The 19,426-nt window shown below is 37.6% G+C and overlaps 2 pseudogenes; both read left to right on the top strand.

Moving 5' to 3' along the window:
- Window positions 1-869: 869 nt before the first annotated feature.
- LOC143885945 (pentatricopeptide repeat-containing protein At1g02060, chloroplastic-like) lies at window positions 870-4,622 on the top strand (annotated as a pseudogene).
- A 3,307-nt stretch (window positions 4,623-7,929) lies between these two features.
- LOC143892583 (putative terpene synthase 2) lies at window positions 7,930-19,287 on the top strand (annotated as a pseudogene).
- The last annotated feature ends 139 nt before the right edge of the window (window positions 19,288-19,426 follow it).

Here is a 19,426-nt window from a genome sequence, read left to right as displayed (position 1 = left end):
TATATCACTAAATTTTTCTATAAATTTTTCTATTAAATATTAGAAATAAAAATTTATGAATTACAAACGATGAAACCATGTCGGTTCCTGGTCAGGATATGAGAGATTATAAATGAAAATAAAACTAGCATTTTTTAAGAGGGCACGTCCTAGATAAGGGTGAGAAATGGCTTAAAATTCACGAAAAAGTCAATCCCAGTTTGAGCAGAGTTTTCTGTTTCCCGGTTTTTATCCCCTACTCACCCTCATCTCAGTCTTTCCCTCTCAAAATTCTCTCGTCTTTCTCCCACCCATCCACCCTACCCTATCCTCTCTAATCAATTGGGTCATGTCTGGTAGCCAAGAATTTTTTTTTCTTTATTAATCTCTATCTCGAAGCGGTGAGAGAGCGGGTAAGGCAGTGGGAAAAAGAGAGAGATTTGATAGGACATGATCGGGATGAGCGTAGGAAAATATCTATATTTCGAAGGCTGGCAGTGGTTATTGCGGTATCCAAACGTGCCTTTAGAATTTTATTTTACATGAAAAATATTTTTCCATCGAAAATACTATATCTTTTCTCCTTATTTTTCCACTGAATACCCGACCTCCCATATAGGGTTGCAAATGAACCGAGCCGAGACGAGCTTTAGGGTGTTCGGGCTCGGCTCGTTTAGTTTTCATGAAGGCTCGTGTTCGGCTCGGCTCAAGAAGACAAGAATGATAAAAACAAACATTTTGTGGGATTTGAACCCAAGCCCCCTCTAACCACTCAACCAAACTTTCATTTGTGATAAATAACCCACATTCTTTTATTTTGTATATAAAAAACAAACATAATCCGAGCTTTAAAGCTTGGCTCATCTCAGCTGGGCGAGCCTAAAAAGCTCGCGGGTTTTCCGAGCCGAACTATACAAAGCTCAAGTTCGGCTGGTTCATTTCCAGCCGTACTCACTTAACGCAAAAACCAGTTTCCGGTCATGCTCCTCCTCCCACGCCGCTACGCCCATCTCTCCCATCACCTCTTCCCTTCCCCGCTCACGTTAGCATCACCCCCAAAACAACAAAAACTAAAACCCCTTTCAAAACCCTCTCGCACAATCATGCTCCAAATCCTTGCCCACACTCGCAATCTCAATGCAGCTCGTAATTTCCTCTTCAGTATAATCGGCAAGATCTCATCCAACGGTTCAAATCGTTTCTTCAATACTCTGATCCGGAGTTATGGTGAAGCCGGACTTCTCCTTCAATAGTATCTTTTCAGTTCTCCTCCGCCGTGGCCGGACTGTTATGGCCAAGAAATTGTTTGATGAAATGGTATTGTGAAACAATCAATTTCTCCAAAAGCTTAAGCATGCTATTTAATTAACACTTCACATTGCATCTTTTTTAATATCAAGGAGTTGTTGGGTTTTGAATCATTGGCTCTGATACCATGAGTAAGAAGTAAAACCCCATTACTACAAAAGCTTAAGCTTAAGTTGTTAGAGATGGTGTTATTTAACTCTTTGGGAGGAGGGTGAGGGTGCATTTTTTGTTTAAGATTAAGGACTTATTGGGTTTTGAATCAATGGCTCTGATACCATTTGTAAGAAGTAACACCCCGTGTTATTTAACTCTTTTTGGGAGGAGGGTGCATTTTTTTTTAATGTTAACGACTTATTGTGTTTTGAATCAATGGCTCTCATACCATGTGTAAGAAGTAACACCCCATTACTCCAAAAGCTTAAGCTTAAGTTGTTAGAGATGGTGTTATTAACTCATTTTTTTAGGTGGGTGCGTTTTTTTAATATTAAAGTCATTACTCCACAAGCTTAAGTTGTTAGAGATGGTGTTATTTAATCATTTATACTTCAACAGGTATTGACGGACCGGATGTTGCCCGATGTCTACACGTTCAATATCTTGATCAGGGGTTTCTGTTTAAATTCAATGGTGGACGATGGTTTCAGGTTTTTCAAGGAAATGACAAGATCCGGATGTGATCCGGATATCGTTACATATAACACGCTTGTGGACGGGCTATGTCGGGCTGGAAAGGTTCGAATTCCGCACAATCTCTTGAAGGGAATGAGGTCAAAGAGCTCCGAATTGAATCCGAATGTAGTTACATATGCAACTCTCATTAGAGGTTGCTGCAAGAAGCAGTCTGTTCAGGAAGCATTGGAGGTGTTTGATGAAATGCTAAGTAGAGGTTTGAAACCAAATGAAGTTACATACAATACCCTCATCCAAGGCCTATGTGAGGCTCAAAAATTGGATAAGATTAAGGAGATTTTGCAGGGTGTTAGTAATAGTGGGGAATTTAGACCAGATACATGTACTTTTAATACTTTGATGAATGCCCATTGTCATGGAGGGAAGTTGGATGAGGCCATGAACATGTTTGATAAAATGTCTGACTTAAATGTCAAACCTGATTCTGCGACGGACTCTGTTCTGGTTAGGAATTTATGTCAGAGAGGGGATTTTGTGAGAGCTGAGGAGCTGTTTGATCCGCTTTAGGAGAGTGAAATTCTGCTTAAGAAAGAGGGGTGTGTTCCGCTTGTTGCTGCTTATAATCCTATTTTTGAATATTTATGTGCGGTGGGGAAGGCGGGAAAGGCAGAGAAAGTGTTTAGGCAGTTATTCAAGAGAGGAACACAATACCCACTGCAAAGAAGGTTCATTTCGAGCTGCGTATGAGATTTTGGTCTTGATGTTGAGGAGAGACTTTGTACCGGATATGGAGACGTATGAATGTTTGATTGAGGGTTTTCTGCAGAAGGTGGAATCGGGTTTTGCTCAGAAAACTTTGGAGAAGATGTTGAGAAGTGATCATCATCCTAAAACATCTACTTTTCATTCTATACTCGCGCTGCTCTTATAAGAGATGGTTGTGCATATGAGGCTGCTAAACTTGTTACGGTGATGTTAGAGAGGAGAATTCTGCAAAACGTCAATCTGTCAACAGATACCATTATCATTCTTTTCAAGAGTGGTCTTAGGGATAACGCAATTGAGATTGTTACAGCACTGTATAGTAGTGGGTATTTAGTGAACATGGAGAAATTGGTTGGCTCCCTTTGTGAGGATGGTAAATTCTTAGAGGCACGAGAACTTTTGCCATTTAGTTTGGAGAAGCATCGAAATTTAGATACTGAACTTTATAATACAGTGATTAAGGGTCTTTGTAAAATTTGGAGAGCTCAGGAAGCATTTTCTTTGTTCTATGAATTAACAGAAAAAGGATATGGGCCTTTTGTGAGTTGCTTGAAAGAATTGGTGATTTCCCTCAAAGCTGATAGAAGATTAAAAGAAGCAGATTTTTTTTCTAAACAGATAACTTACAGGATTCAAAACCAGTAAAGAGAAATTGACAGCTACACGTGTTGGTCATTTATTGAAATTTCGTTGCTTTATAATTGATTTGCCCATTCCTATGTGGAGGGAGTGCAAATATATTAATGATGAGATGCTGTAGTCTTTTCGAGAGCTAAGATGGTGAGGTTTAGGTTCAACATTTCAGACCTTTTATAGGTTAACAATGCAGGCAACACAGAGGTAAGATTTCTGGAGTTCAATGTTATTATTGTTATTTTGGTTTTGATAACTTAAGGCGTCTGAGGAAGCAATACATATATTGTAGTCGTGGGAGATATCACATGGATGTACATTTCTTGAAGGACTGTATATATCAAATATCTAGACATTATTTGGATGAAATATATTATTGCAAGGACTAACCTACTTTGCTTGTCCACTGGTGTGTGCAGCGTCCATAGAGAAATCTTCAAGGGTATCTTGTTCTATGAAGAGATTCAGATGCGCAGATATAGTGAGGAGCATCTTTGTCCCAACTGAAACTCCCAACTTTGGGTCTTGGCAGAGAGAGACTATCCTCCTGCTTAAATGAGCTTTTTTCGGGGCTATTGGTGAGAAAAATTCCAACAAGGCGGATGTCCAGACGCTTCTTTATAGAATCCTCATACATCAGACTCAGTTGGATCACCTTATTATTGATAATAACTCTCTTAATGTTGTCTGATAAGTGAGAGATGCGGTTTGCTATCCTTCGAGATTTTTGATGTGATTGCGGGTCATGCCAAGGAGATTCAACAAGTTTGGCGATATGACAATAGTGATACAGATCTACTTTCTTTTTTCAGGTGTTGACAGCTCTGCGATTTTAAAAACACTCCACTTCTCTTGAGAACAACAACAATAGAAACTTCCCAAAGGAAATTAGCCAAAATCTCTTCGAAAAATGTTACTTTCTTTCTAACATTTTCTAATCATAAACCATTCTTTCCTGCTTCAACCATCCTAGTTCAACTAGAAGGTTAAAAGAAGCGGATTTTGTTTCCAGACGGATAACTTGTAGGAGTTCAAGACCAATAGATAACATTTTACAGCTGCATGTGTTCAGCATTTATTGACACTTCGCTGCTTGATAATTGCTTTGCCCATTCCTATCTAGAGAAAATTCAAATATGTTAATGATGACATGCTGCAATCTTTTGGAGAGATCAGATGGTGAGGTTTGGGCTCAACTTTTCAGAGCTTTAATTGGTTTACCAGTACAGGGAACACCGAGGTAGGATTTCTGTTGTTCAAAGTTAATCTTTTCATCTTGGTTGCGATAAGTTAAGGTGATTGAGGGATTGTTGCATGTATTGCAGCTGCCGGGAATATTACCTGTATTAGCTGTCAAATATTATTCAGAATTTCTCAGGCCCGGATGGGATTTGTGATTCAAATGAGGCGGAGGCTAGAACTCTCTTTTGTGGGCTCAAATGGTTTGCATTATCGGGTTCAGGTCCTTTGATAGCTTGAATTGTGTAGGACCTAGGACACTCCGATAGACGGTCCGATTCAAAATGGATATCACTTAGATTCGAAAAGTAGGATTAAAAAACACTCCAAAATGATTCCAACCAATAAGGAATCCCAATAGATCGTCACCAAGATATTGGTGGATCCGATTCGAAGTGGATTCACGGACATCCTTACTCCATATGCTATCAACATCCAACCATAAAAAGTGATAAACAAAAGCTAATTGTGCCATTATCAAAATATGGTAGTGCAGATAACTGTCACCTTAAAATAATCTTCTTTACAACTAATGACCAGTTTTGGTAGAATAGGTAATAGGGCTGCAACTCGGGTCGGGCGGAAACCCGACCCTACCCGAGAAATATCTCGGGTCGGGTCGGGTCAGGTTTTTTTTTGGAAAACCCACGATTCCCAAACCCGGCCCTACCCATGATAAATCTCGGGTCGGGTCGGGTTTTTTCACGTTGACGCAATTTTTTAAGGAAAATTCTTGTTTGGCAAGGCAACTCAACTCATAGAAGCAGAAATTACACTCACATTACACTTGAATCAAACAATGATGTAATTACACTCACGTCACACTTGAATCAAACAATGTTGTAATTACAATCAAACAATGCTGAATCAAACACTTGAATCAACTCAACTCATAGAAGCAGAAATTACACTCACTTGAATCAAACAATGCTGTAATCAAACAATGTTGTAATTACAATCAAACAATGTTGAATCAAACACTTGAATCAACTCAACTCATAGAAGCAGAAATTACACTCACATACAGTAATAGTGGGTGTGTGGGTTTTCACTTTTAACTTTTAACTAACAATAGAAAAAAATGTACATACTATAACTTATGTAACTCGGGTCGGGTCGGGTCGGGCCCCTTCAAACCCGGCTCGACCCGAAACCCATGAAACCTGAACCCAACCCAGGCTATTTTCGGGTCGGGTCGATGCGGGTCGGGTTTTACCCGGCTCGAGTTGCAGCCCTAATAGGTAATGACTTCCAAAACTTGATTGAAGTAATATCTATTGGGATCTCAAATGCCTACGGGAGTACTTAAAGGCTACTCATGTTGGCAATATCATGTTTTGATAACGGGGCGAATCACGGTGCCCTTTATTATTTAGCCAGCTATCAAAGGCTATTGCCATTCCCTAAAGGCTCTAAGAAGCCAATTAAAAAAGACAAGAAAATTGATTTCGCCCCATTATCAAAACATGGTACTACATAGGGGTGTAAATGGATATTCGGAAATTCGATTGCTGTCCGTATCCGAATCCGTTTAAAGTGAATATTATTCGAATACGTTTCAAGCGGATATTATCCAAATCCGTTTATGAGATATCCGGCTCTTAGCGGATGCAAATCTGGTAAATGGTATATCCGATCAGTTAAAAATCCGAATCCGATAAGTAAATCCTTTTTATTTATTATTAATAATATCATTAATATTTATTCTTAGTAATGATACACTATCTTTTGTTTCTAAAACAAAAGTGAACTTTCCTTTTAGAAAAAAAAAAAAAAAAACAAAAAGTGTTTTGGGTAGGAAATGAAGTAATCTCTCATTTTAAGGGAATTCTTGGAGTTTGACATGGCTTCTTTATGAAGCAACAAATGCGGGCTGTAGGATGAAAGAGACAAATGGATGATGGTGATTGAAAGAAAATGGAGTAGCTTCTAGAGAATTCTAAAGCAAAAAGGCCATCTAGGTCGTTGATGGTAAATGGACGGCTCAGATCAATTTTCCAACTTAGGGTTATATAAAAACCCAAAATGCAATTAAAAGAGGGGACTTATAAGGTTTGCAAGGAGAAGCAAGCAACAGAGAGGAGAAAGGAGGAGGCTGAGACACCTCTTCGGCATTCCTTGGTGCCTCCAACCGCACCAAAATCCATCGCTGCCCCTCTCCACCTTCTCATAGCCACTTCCGTCACCTCCATCTCTAACCCAGTCCCCATCTCCATCCCCATTTCTCTTCATCTTCCACCATCAGCACTCCCACTTCCCCTGTTCAAAATAGCCCAAACTCATTCCATCATATACAAAAAAAAGGAAAAACCCAAAGACCACTACCAACACCATCATCCATCCCCACCCCCTCTCTCTCTCTGCCTTTGTTTTAAAAGGAAGAAGAGGATCTTGTGGACGCTTGCGTTATGGGTATTTATTACCCAAAACGACAAAACAAATAATAGCCGGAATTGCTATCGGAGCTTAGTAAGTCTTAAGGAATCGATGTGTACGATTTGAACTTTACCTATCACTTGGACTCTCGAAGATGAGAATAAATAAACAACTCCCCCACAGTAGAAAGTAGAAACTCATGACTGACTCAACTACAAATACTAAAAAAGTAAATGACTTGGGTGGGACCCACTTCCACTTGGTGATCCACCCTTTGAATTATTATTCAAACACTAAAGTAAGTAGAAAATAATTGTCTTTCTTCTTTGTTACTTCATGTGTCAATATATCATTAATTTATTTTCCAGCCACCCTTATAATTCTGATTTTTAATTATACCAGTTCTCCATTTGCTGCTTATAAATACCGATTCTTGTGACACCTCTATTCCAAAATACATTACCGCCCTTATATTCCTTTGTTTGATTTCCCAACCTTGGCATTACTATGGATCTTGTAACTGCAACCCCTTCTTTTGGTTCCATCATCAATTCACTAGAAGATGGGAAGCCACAAATCAACCGAAAATTAGAAGTTTTTCACCCAAGCGTTTGAGGGAGATCACTTCCTCGCCTACTCTCATGATCAAAATGTAAGGAGGGAGAGAGAGGGTTCGTTAAAAATTCAATTATCACCTTTCATTATGACAGATATCAAAAGTTGTGTAGCTAATGTGACTTGATAGAACACATGATGATAGTTAATGCTCAATTCAATGGGTTTTTTTTTTTTTTGGTATACTCACCTATTTTTCCTTCTATTGTATCTATTTATCTAGTTACGAAAATTTTGGAAAAAGGATCATTGTAAAATTTAGCAGAATATAACATTTTAGTTTTACGTTTACAGTCGGGAAGTAAGAGTTAGCGAGATCAATTAAGCTGAATTATAGCCTTTCATAATTACCATAGCTAATGTATTTGTTCTTTAAATGGTACCATGTATAAGTTGGATGCATGGACTAAGAGGGTTGAAGAGTTGAAGGAAGAAGTGAATAGAATGCTAACCGGAGCTAAGGGGTCACAACAAGAAATTGAGTTGATTGACGTGCTTCAACGTCTTGGAGTGGCATATCACTTTGAAAAGGAGATCGATGAAGCACTACATCAAATATTTGAATCTCATACGGATGCTGTTGACGATCATTTGTTTGTGGTTGCTCTCCGATTTCGACTACTAAGACAACATGGGTTTAATGTGTCTTCACGTATATATTTTTTTCATTAGTTTGTTTTCTTCTTTCTGAGAACTTATGCTACATCTCACACAACATGGGTTTAATGTGTCTTCAGGTATAAATTTTTTCATTAGTTTGTTTTCTTCTTTCCGAGAACTTGTGCTACATCTCACACAAGTTTTCTCATTGATAATTTATAACATGACGTTGTTGAGTGTTGATGAAATAGATGTATTTTACAAGTTCCATGATGATGAGGGAAAGTTCAATGAGGCCTTAATTAGAGATGTGAGGGGACTGTTAAGCTTGTATGAAGCCGCACATCTCAGCACAGAAGGAGAGGATCTATTAGATGAGGCCCTTATATTTATGTAGAAACACCTTAAGTCTGGTATAAGCAATCTCGATTCTAAACATGCAACACAGATAGAACACACCTTAGAGATGCCCTTGTGGAAGAGTTTCCAAATGCTAGAGCATAGGCATTACATATCTGTATACGAAGAAGAGAAGGGACGAAATGATGTTCTGCTAGAGCTTGCAAAGTTGGATTTCAATCTCTTACAATCGTTACACCAAAGAGAGTTAAAGGATCTAACGAGCTAAGTTTATTTTAACTATATATGTTACCAAGCTATAGAGAAACCATCAAAGCTGGTGGCACTCCATATATAATAAGAGAAAAGCATTCCTGCATTGCAGCTCAAGGAGCTTAACTGCGCTTAAGTGGTTTATAAAGCCTCCCATTAGTTACTTTCTTGTGGACCTGCTATACGTTTCAAAGGGGGACCTGCTGTACCAACCGATGGGAGGCTTTATAAACCACTAAAGCACAGTTGAGCTCCCTGCGCTGCAGCGCAGGAACGCTTTTCTCATATAATAAATGATTAAATTATATGGTGCCTGAGAGTCAAGTCCCGTGTAAGGTGGTACGATGAAGTACCACCCTTGATATTCAATCCGACAGCAGCCCAATTTTAAATGAGTCAAATATCAAGGGTGGTACCTCTCGCACAGGACTTCATGATCGGCCACCATATAAATCTCTGATAAATGAGTTCTTCATCATCATATTATCTATTCTAGATATAATGGGAACATTAATGTTTTTATTGTACTAGTAAAAAAGGCACGTGCATTTGCACGTGCGACTAAGAGTCTTAGCAAACAAGATAATACTGCATATGAATTTTAATTCATACTATGCTAACATAACAATCGCTATGGAGCCCACTTGGCAACTTCTGTAAAGCAAGACAGAAAGAAAAGCAAGATGAAGATGCTCCGAGCATGAGGTACCACAAATGCGTAGTTGTATATCAATTGATTGATGAAGAGGTAGAAGAGCAATGACTAATAGCCAGGCTCCCTAAAATGGGCGTAAAAATAAAATGAGCATAAAATTTGTTTTACAAACCTTAAAAATGGGCATAAAATTTATTTTAAGTACAATTTTGCATGGAAAGAAAAGTTAAAAAGATAAAAGTTTTTTTATGATCAATTTGGTTAAAAAAAGCAAAGTGAATAAGGAAACGTAATTTGACCTTTTCATGAAAAAAAAGTGTCTTTCGTTGTTTATTTCAATTTGTTTATTTCAACATGTGTATTAACAAGAAGTTTGTACAAAGACCTTGGAATCTATTTTCTATTCGACGAGCACTTTGGCAATTCATTTTTTTTTAAATGGTAGCCAACTTTATTGCAAAAAAAAGGGGGATGGGATAGTCCGAATACAGAAAACAAATCACAAGGTGGAGAGCCACATAGTCTTCAAAGCTTTCAACTATAGGTGATTGAATCTACTTGTCCAGAATAGGAGAGATGGTTGTGAATTTTAAGGTAAAACAAGAAGTTTGTACAAAAAAACTTCGGAATCCATTTTCTATTCGATGGGCACTTTGGCAATTCATTTTTTTTGTCCTTCTAACTCCTCCATGAAAAGTAATGGAATAGAGTAGGTCATCCCTTATGAAATGTCAAGTGGTGAGTAATATTATTTTTTGTTGGTATCGTATGCATGTGTGATTATAAATGGTTTCATACATTGCCTAACGTGATTGATCTTCTTAGAGGGAAGATCAATCCTCTTGGTTCCTAAGTGTCTTTCGTTGTTTCGTAAGGGTTGACCCTACTCTATTCCATTACTTTTATGACCAGTTTTTTTCGTTGTTTGGAAAAAAAAGTGTCTTTCGTAATATCAAACTTTTTGTAATTTGACCCTCACATAGTGAATAAGGAAAAGTAGTTTTTTCGTCATCGTTAGGGGTGTAACTTGGGTCGGGTTGGGTCGGGTTGAGGCCAACCCGAGGAACCCATTTTTCCAACCCAACCCGATGTCCAACCCGGCTGGGTTCAACCCAACCCAACCCAACCCGATTTGCAATTTCCTCAACCCGAACCAACCCGATTTCCAATTCGGGCTGGGTTGGGTCGGGTTGACCCGATTTGATATGGTACCAATTGTTGACCACCTCAACTCAAGCCGAGTTGTTTGGATTTTGGGAACCAATAGTGAGTCACCAATAATCAGTTTTTAACTCACAATCAGTTCTCAAAATCCAAAACAAACAGGGACTAATAATTAACAAAGGGAAATGTTATCCGCGCTACTATATTTTGATGATCACAATCCTCACTTGATTAAAGTACGGTATAGCCCGCACCATATGATTATCCAAACCGTCCATTGTGGACTGTGGAGACTATTTCTATGTTGAAAAAGAAATATACATATACAGAACTTCTTTAGATGGAACCCAAATTCGGGTTTCGGGTCGGGTCGGGTTGCCCGACACCCCAACCCGACCCAACCCGATTTGCGAAAAATCTTAACCCAACCCAACCCAAGCTTGGGTTGAACCCGGCCCGCGTGAGAACATCCAAATAACAACGATGGTTTCAAATTATATATAGTGCTAATGTCCTCACTGCCATATTTTATAATGGCACTACTCACCATATTTTGATGATCGCACTCCTCACTTTATTAAAATGTACGGTATGGCCCGTACCATAAGATGATCCAAACCGTCCATTAGATGGGTCATTGCCTAAATAGGTTGTTTCCTAAAAATAATTTTCATAGGTTGATCCTAACCCTCCGATCTATAGAGGGTTATAGGTTGATCCAAACCGTCCATGTGATGGAACACAACATCAATCGGTTGTGCTTGTAAAATCATTTCCATTTGCTGATCGTAGCCCTCCAATCGATAGAGGTTTCCATAATTGTTGTTCCTCTTCAGGTGTTCGGCATCCGTCAATATTTTGTAACTTGTCTCAAATGCGTCATATAACGTAGTTTTTCCGTCATTGTCATGTCTATACCTCTTTTTCGTAGTTTTTTTTCCGTAATTGTCATAGACAGGTACCATATGGCGGTACTTTTCGTATGCAATTGACGATTGTACCCTCAAATCATTTCTCATTCAGACAAACTTCTAGCATCAAAATGACGTAAATGCCCCTAGCTAATAGGATACAGTAGGAAGTTTTTCTAAAAGAAGGGCATGGAATTATCATATGTATATTATTTTTTGGGAACAATCAATTTATATTGTGGCCCATTAAATGGACGGTTTGGATCATCCTATGATACAGGGTGTACGATTCTTTTGAAAAATACTTGATTGTACGGACTTACACCATAGGTTGTATGCCAAAAATCATTTCCATAGGATGATCCCAACAGTTACGGGGTTTCCAAAATATGTCATTTATCTATAGATTGTAGGGATGCGATCCTCCTTTGGGAATGATCAAATGGATGGTTTGGATCATCCTATGGTGTAGGCCATAAAATATTCACTCCAATTTTTGATAGGTAGGTTGAGGTTTTGTGAGGACCCCTACCGGCTTATTAAAAAATAGTTCACTACATGGGCTTACACCATATATATTGTAACAAGAATTTTGTGACAAAGCTTGCAAACCAAAAACATATTTCTTACAGTCCCTATTAAAAAAAAAGAACTGTTTAACTTACACCATAGGATGATCCAAACCGTCCAATTGGTGGGCCACATCGTAAATAGGATGTTCCGAAAAAACACATTTACATGCGATGATCCTAGCCCTGCAGTCTATAGAGGAACGACATATTTAGGAAACATTTATTGATTGGAGGGTTGTAATTATCCTATGGAAATGAATTTTGGCACTCAACCTACTTACATTGTGGCCCATGTTTGGATCATCCTACGATGTAAGTTCTAAATGAAAAATTACGGGAACATGGAAGTAAAGCAGAAAAATTACGAAGAAAATACCGAACGAAAGTACTAAAATATGACAATTACGATCAAAACTGCAAATAAAATTGAAAAATTATGACAATTACGGAACAAAAAAGGCATAAAAGGAGATAGCTGGGTTTTTTTTTAACTCATGCGCAAGGGCATATGAGAAGCGGAAATGACGAAAAAGAGGTAGTGAAAAAGGACATAAGTGGGAGTTTTATGGAAATTAAGATGGGAAGCATAAGGCAATAGCAAGAAAGAAGCAGACGATTTTTCAGGGATTTTCCCTTTTAGTAGTAAAGGATTAGGTATTAGATGAAATGAAAGATGCCACATTAGATTCACTTAGGTTAAAATAGACTATATTGATATTTCTTACAGGTGGTGGAAGGACATGGATCTTATAGGAAGCGTACCTTATGCTAGAGACCGAACAACGGAATTGTACTTTTTTTGGGCGATTGGGGTGCATTTTGGACCGCAATACTCTCGAGCTAGAATAATGGCTTCCAAAATATTGGCCACAATATCTGTGATTGATGACATTTATGATGTGTACGGTGAATTTGTGGAACTACATTGATGACATTTATGATGTGCGGTGAATTTGTGGAACTACAACTATTCACGGATGCACTCAATAGGTACTTGACTTACATGTATCTTTTATTTCTATTGCTTTGAATAGAGACTACTATTTTATAGTATTTTGGTTAGGGAAATGTTAACAGAACTACTGTATTTTGATGATTGCACTCCTCACTTTATTAAAAGTACGGTATGGCCCGCACTATAGGATGATCCAAATCATCCATTAGATGGGCCACAGCCTACATATGTTGTGCCCCAAAAATCATTTTCATAGGTTGATCCTAACCCTCTGATCTGTAGATGGACTGAATGTTAGAGGGTTGATCCTAGCCCTCTATAGATCGGAGGGTTAGGATCAACCTATAGAAATAATATTTGGCGCACAACCTATTTGGGCTGCGGCCCATCGAATGGACAGTTTGGATCATCCTATGGTGCGGGCCATACCGGACTTTTAATTAAGTGAGGAGTGCAATCATCAAAATACAGTAGTACTGATAACATTTCCCTTTGGTTAATATGCCAAAGGACTATAACGTGTGACACATAAAAAAAAAGGACGATAACGTGTAACATTTCCCTTTGGTGAATATCCCAAAGGACTATAACGTGTAATCATCAAAATACAGTAGTGCTGATAACATTTCCCTTTGGTTAATATGCCAAAGGACTATAACGTGTGACACATAAAAAAAAGGACGATAACGTGTAACATTTCCCTTTGGTGAATATCCCAAAGGACTATAACGTGTAATCATCAAAATACAGTAGTGCTGATAACATTTCCCTTTGTTTAATATGCCAAAGGACTATAACGTGTAACATTTAGTGGTGGCAACACTAAATGTTGCAACACTAAATGTTGCCACCACCCTTACATATACATGTTTGCAAACCATGAAACTAAAATTCAAGGATTATTTGTTTACCCAAACCAAAAGAGAAGTAAAGTGGACCGTGAGAGGGAAACATGATAATACTGCGAATGAGAAGATTAGTGCGATGATGCATTAAAAAACAGGAAAATAGATTCCTGTTAATTAGGAATTTTTTCCACCATTTTCTCCTCACTCACCACCTCCTCAAATCTTAATTTCTATCCTACTTCCATATCATTCTTCCACTCATGCTAGGTAAAGAAATATTCCATGAAATATTTTTCATTGTTTCCCAACATGCCCTTAGACATCCTTTGAATTTTCATCTCATATACTAATCTCTCTCTCTCTCTCTCTCTCTCTCTCTCTCTCTCTCTCTCTCGTCCATCCTCTTTTCTTTAGAAGATACAAACTAACAGGCCGCGTTTGCCAAACAACAGAGTATCACTCAAGGTACGTATATATAATGCTGATATTGTGCTAGAAAGGTGATGGAAAAATATTACCCACCATATGCATAGAGGTAATCTGATTTTTAACTGATGAAATTGATGAGTTTTATAAATTAGCCCATGTGTCTACCACCATATCTTGTAAGAAAATGACTTCTTAGTTTCATGTGGCAATCATTAATAGGCAAAGAACTGATATTGTGAATGGCTAATTAATTTCACGTGGGATGTTGAGTCCGCACATCAGCTTCCAAAATACATGAAAGTGTGCTATCTTGCACTGTTGAGTAATGTCAAGGAAATAGAAGAGGAACTTGCAGTTGATGGAAAGTCTTATCGTGTACCATACTTAATTGAAGCAGTATGACATCTTAACATACATAAAATTTGAGCCATATTAAGAACATTTAACTTAGGCTACAGATATTGGCAATACCATGTTTTGATAATTGCACTCACTCAGCTTGTTTTTTATTATTTAGACGGCTGGCAAAGGTTATTGCAGTTCTCAAAAATACTCAAAAGCAAAAAGAAAAGATAACTTGAATTTTATGCAATTATTAAAACATGGGAGTGCCAATATCAACATCCTTGAATTGTTTAGGGAAGATAACCTTGTGTTTCCTTTTCGATGATAATTTTTATGTTCTAATATTATGGTTGAACAACTTGCTCTTATCGCAGGTTAAATGGTTAACAGGAGCATACTTTACTGAAGCTGTATGGTATAACAAGGGATATGTACCTCTATTCAATGAGCATTTAACCCTCTCATTGATCAGTTGTGGTTACCCAAGTTTTACTATCCTCACTTTTGTTGGGATGGGTGAAATTGCAACAAAGGAGGCATTTGATTAGGCAAGCACAAGGCCCAAGATTGTTATGGATGCAGCACTAGTTAACCGACTCCTAGATGACATCGTGGGAAGCAAGGTAGGATGCTGATTTACGTGAAACATTTACAGTAGGGATTTACTAGGGTCCATCGCAAGAGGCATTTCGCTGCTGGTCTGTCACACGTAAGACCATCCACCTTGTGAATGAAGACAACATCTTTTGTCTCCATTCACGAGGTGGCTAGTCTGATGTGTGACATACCAACCGTGAAATGCCTTTTGCGATGGACGCTAGCAATTCCCTTTACAGTAACATTGTGAAAAAAAAACGTTTAGTGGACTTAATAATATGATGAATCCTTAAAGGGAAGTGATATATCTGCCCCTTTGGATTACTTGGGACACCCAGCAGCAGTGTATCAAGGACAGCAGAGGGGCTGATGTACTTCATGTCAGAAGGATTCAATGGGGCTGATTGCCACGTACACTGTTGCTGGGTGTCCCAAGTAATCAAAAGGGGCGGATATATCACTTCCCATCCCTAAAACAACCTTCATATTCTTGTCATGTCTCATGACTATTTTAATGACAAACTACCTTCTCAATACAATAACATTCTTATCCCCACAAACTAATTACCTCTAATTTCTTAAGAAATTGCTAACTTGTAATGACTGTGATTAACTCCTTCTTTCAAAACCCTAAGATTTGGGCCATTGGATCAGTGGATCTATTTTCAAGGGTGGGGATCAACGATCCATCGTTGATCAACCCTTGATCTTAGTTTTTAATCACTCTTTTTCCTTTGATTTGCTTGGATCCATAGATCTTAGAATCTATGGCTATTGAAAGTTATAACTAAATTCTCTAATTGAGAGAAGAAAATAAGTCTTGTTGTAAAAATAAATTCCGTGGAAAATATCACTTAAAACGTGGAAAATTTCTTTGTATTAAAAGTGATGGGAAGAAACCCACGTTTTCCCTTGTATGGGAAAACGTGCACATGGTGTGGGTCCACGTAAAATCTTTTCAATAATCCATTGAATTTGTATACTTTGCTTTTAATTAGTAATAGCATTGCAAAACTACTAATTATATATATATATATATATATATATATATATATATAATTAGGGTAAGTAACAATGATTGTATGATAAATAAGTTAGGAATGTTGGGAAGGGAAAGATTCTTTTCTTTTTTGGAGATTTGATATCCACTTTGAAAGGAATCTTGTATGCCTCTTTTGGTATGATAGATTTACTTATGTAAAATTCAAAATCTCTAAATTATAGCAGATTTCTTAAAAGACAAGATCTTGTGATTTTGGAATATGAGCAATCAAATCCCAACAATGGTGGGACGCCCAACTTATTGAGAAATCAAGGGATTTGATTGTGAGCAACTGTCATATCTCCTTCATTCTCTTTTATATATTGTCTATATTTGGTGGTCCATTGGGAAATCAAGGATGTGATTGAGTTACTTAAAGGCTAAGTAACTATATTGAATAGATTAGTTAATAGATTCGAGGGATCCTGCAATTCAAATTTAGGAAAGCAACCAAAACTACAACAAAGAAGAGGAGAATATAAGAAACTTGGGCTCTCTCCCACATCCAAATTTCTGGACGCCCAAGTGAGAGAGAGGAAGAAAGAAAGAAGAAGAAGAAGAAGAAGAGCTTTACACTTGATTCTCTTCATACCCTTGATCCATCCAAGTAAGTACCCTTATTTCTTTCCTTGTCTTATAGTGTTTTCTTGGTCCCAAAACGGACCAGATTTATACCCTGTCAATGTATGTTCTGTAGGTCCCAAAACGGTCCAGATTTATACCCTGTTAATGTATGTTCTATAGGTCCCAAAAAGGTCCAGATTTGTACCCTGTTGACATGTGTTTCCTTGGTCCCAAACTGGACCAGATTTGTGTACGGTTGATAGGTGTTTTTACGTATCAAAACTAGACAGATTTAAGATCAGTTATATACACTTTTACTATATATTAAAATTGGACAGATTTCAAGACCGTTATATGTGTGTTTCTATGTATCAAAACTGGAAAGATTTAGAGACAAATATATGCATGTTTTCATGTGTTAAAACTGGACAGGTTCTACGTCATTCCTATGCGTATTTTATATTCTATAAACGAGACAGCAGTCATGTGTTTTTGTGTGCGTGTTTTATGCCCTCAAACAGGGCATCAATGATGTTTTCTGTGTGTGAGTTTTATGCCCTCAAACAGGGCAGCAGTCGTGTTTTTGTGTGTGAGTTCATGCCCTCAAACAGGGCAGTAGTAGGCTTTTCTGTGCATAAGTTTTACGCCTTAGAACAGGGCAGCAAGAGTCTTCTCCAGGTATATCCCCTTCCTGTCCAAAGATAAGACAGCAATGGTATGTCTATGTGCATGGGTTTCACCTAAGATAGGGCCTCAACGTAGTACCTGTACGTATTTTTGAAAACTTAAACATAAAAAAAAAGAAAAAAAAGAATTGACACTGTTATGTTCATCACTTGACTCCAGGACTATCACACTCCACTACCAATCAGCCGTCCATTCTTCCCCATTCGTAAGTTAAGGCAGGTGATAGCTAACTTTGTTCGTATGGCTTTCAATTCGTGCAACAAGAATGGTGAAGTATCTAAATTTTTATGGTTTTCTAAACTATTCTATGATAAATGAAATTTTGTCTCTTGTATTATACGTTGAAAATGGAATCTGATTTCTAATAAAGAATTATCAGTTTAATTGTTTATCACATGAAATAACTTGGAAGTCGTATGGAAACATAAGAAATATCCAAAGAGGAAATGGGAAAGAGTGATGGGAAACCATTGAGTTATCCCCATAAATAAAAGGTATACAATTTGAGAGAACCGCACAACTCCTAGTTGATGTCGGAATCCTTCGGAGACCAAGAGTCCCTAGGTGGTATGATCTACCGTAATAAGTTCACGCGGAGTCGGCCGTGTCGGCAAGGATAACAAGCTAGTGGGAGCTGGAGTGTCCTGGGTTTAAATGAAATTGTTATGATAAGAATGTAGCAGATTATAATTGTTCCTATTTTTATTGAACTATTCTCTTTCAGTTATTATTACATTTGTTCATCCTAAATAATTTTTCTATTCAGTTGCAGAAGATTTTGGTAAACCATTATTTTGGAAAATTACAATTGTCTTATCTATAATATATGGATCTTGATATGTTGTTTTAAATTGAATTTTTATACTGGTTCAGTTTCTATCATCCTGCTGACCTTATTTTTCTCCCCAGGATTAGAGAATTCTAATGAGGGTGCGTTTGCGCACGAGGATGTCTAGGAACGTAGGATGATGGGAGCAAATAATTGAGGAAGACGATACCCTTCGTCAAACCTTTGAATTTATTTTAAATTGGCTAGTTCGAAACTTTACTTAATTGAGTAAATTGGTTTTAAGTTAAAGTTACTGTAAGGAGACATTTTGAAAATGGAATAAGAGCGATGGCTATTTAATTTTTATATATGGTTTAAGAAAAAAATAATTATGGGTATTTTGGCAGGTATTCGCTTGTAGCTATCCGGTCATGGAAATCGGGTCGTTACATAACTGTACTAGAGTTTAAAGGCTAATCCAACTAAACAAAATTTAGGGATGTGCCTATATCTAAATCAGAAGGTGTTTTATGTCCAACCATTGAGTTATGGGTTGAGTAGGTTTTTTACCCAAAAAAAAAAGAGAGAAATTCATAATACAAGCATCAACTAATTAAGTAACATGAGACAAAAAGATAGAATGTGTAATTATTTTTTGTATTGATTTTAACATTTTTTTTGTGTATCATTGACATTTGAAGTTTGAACAAGAACGTGGGCATGTTGTATCATCTCTCGAATGTTATGTCAAGGAGAATGGGTGCTCAGAGCAGGAGGCGTGTGATAAGTTGCAAGAATTGATTAAGATTACATGGAAAGGCGTAAGTCAAGCCTACCTTTACCCCCCTGTCTCACTTGCTCTCCTTATGCGAGTTGTTAATCTTGCACGTGTTATGAAAGTGAGATACAAAAATGATGATGGGTACACATTTGCCCAAGGCAAGACCAAAGAGCGGATCATCGCATTGTTTGTTGAACCGATTGCCCTTTAAGAATAGATGCGGTTCACTTAGTGTTATGGCCGGTTTAAATGTGCCTCAATAAAGGATTGATTGTCTTACTATTGGATGTAATATGTAATATCATTAATAGTGCTTTGTGTTTACTATGTTGTTTAAATTGGTGGGTAAA

The sequence above is a fragment of the Tasmannia lanceolata genome, unplaced genomic scaffold (genome assembly GCF_043159265.1).
Source record: "Tasmannia lanceolata isolate RefF3 unplaced genomic scaffold, GAP_Taslan_0.1 ptg000002l, whole genome shotgun sequence".
Taxonomy (NCBI): Eukaryota; Viridiplantae; Streptophyta; class Magnoliopsida; order Canellales; family Winteraceae; genus Tasmannia; species Tasmannia lanceolata.
Note: the sequence above shows the minus strand (reverse complement) of the source record. Positions and strands in the feature narration are given on the sequence as shown.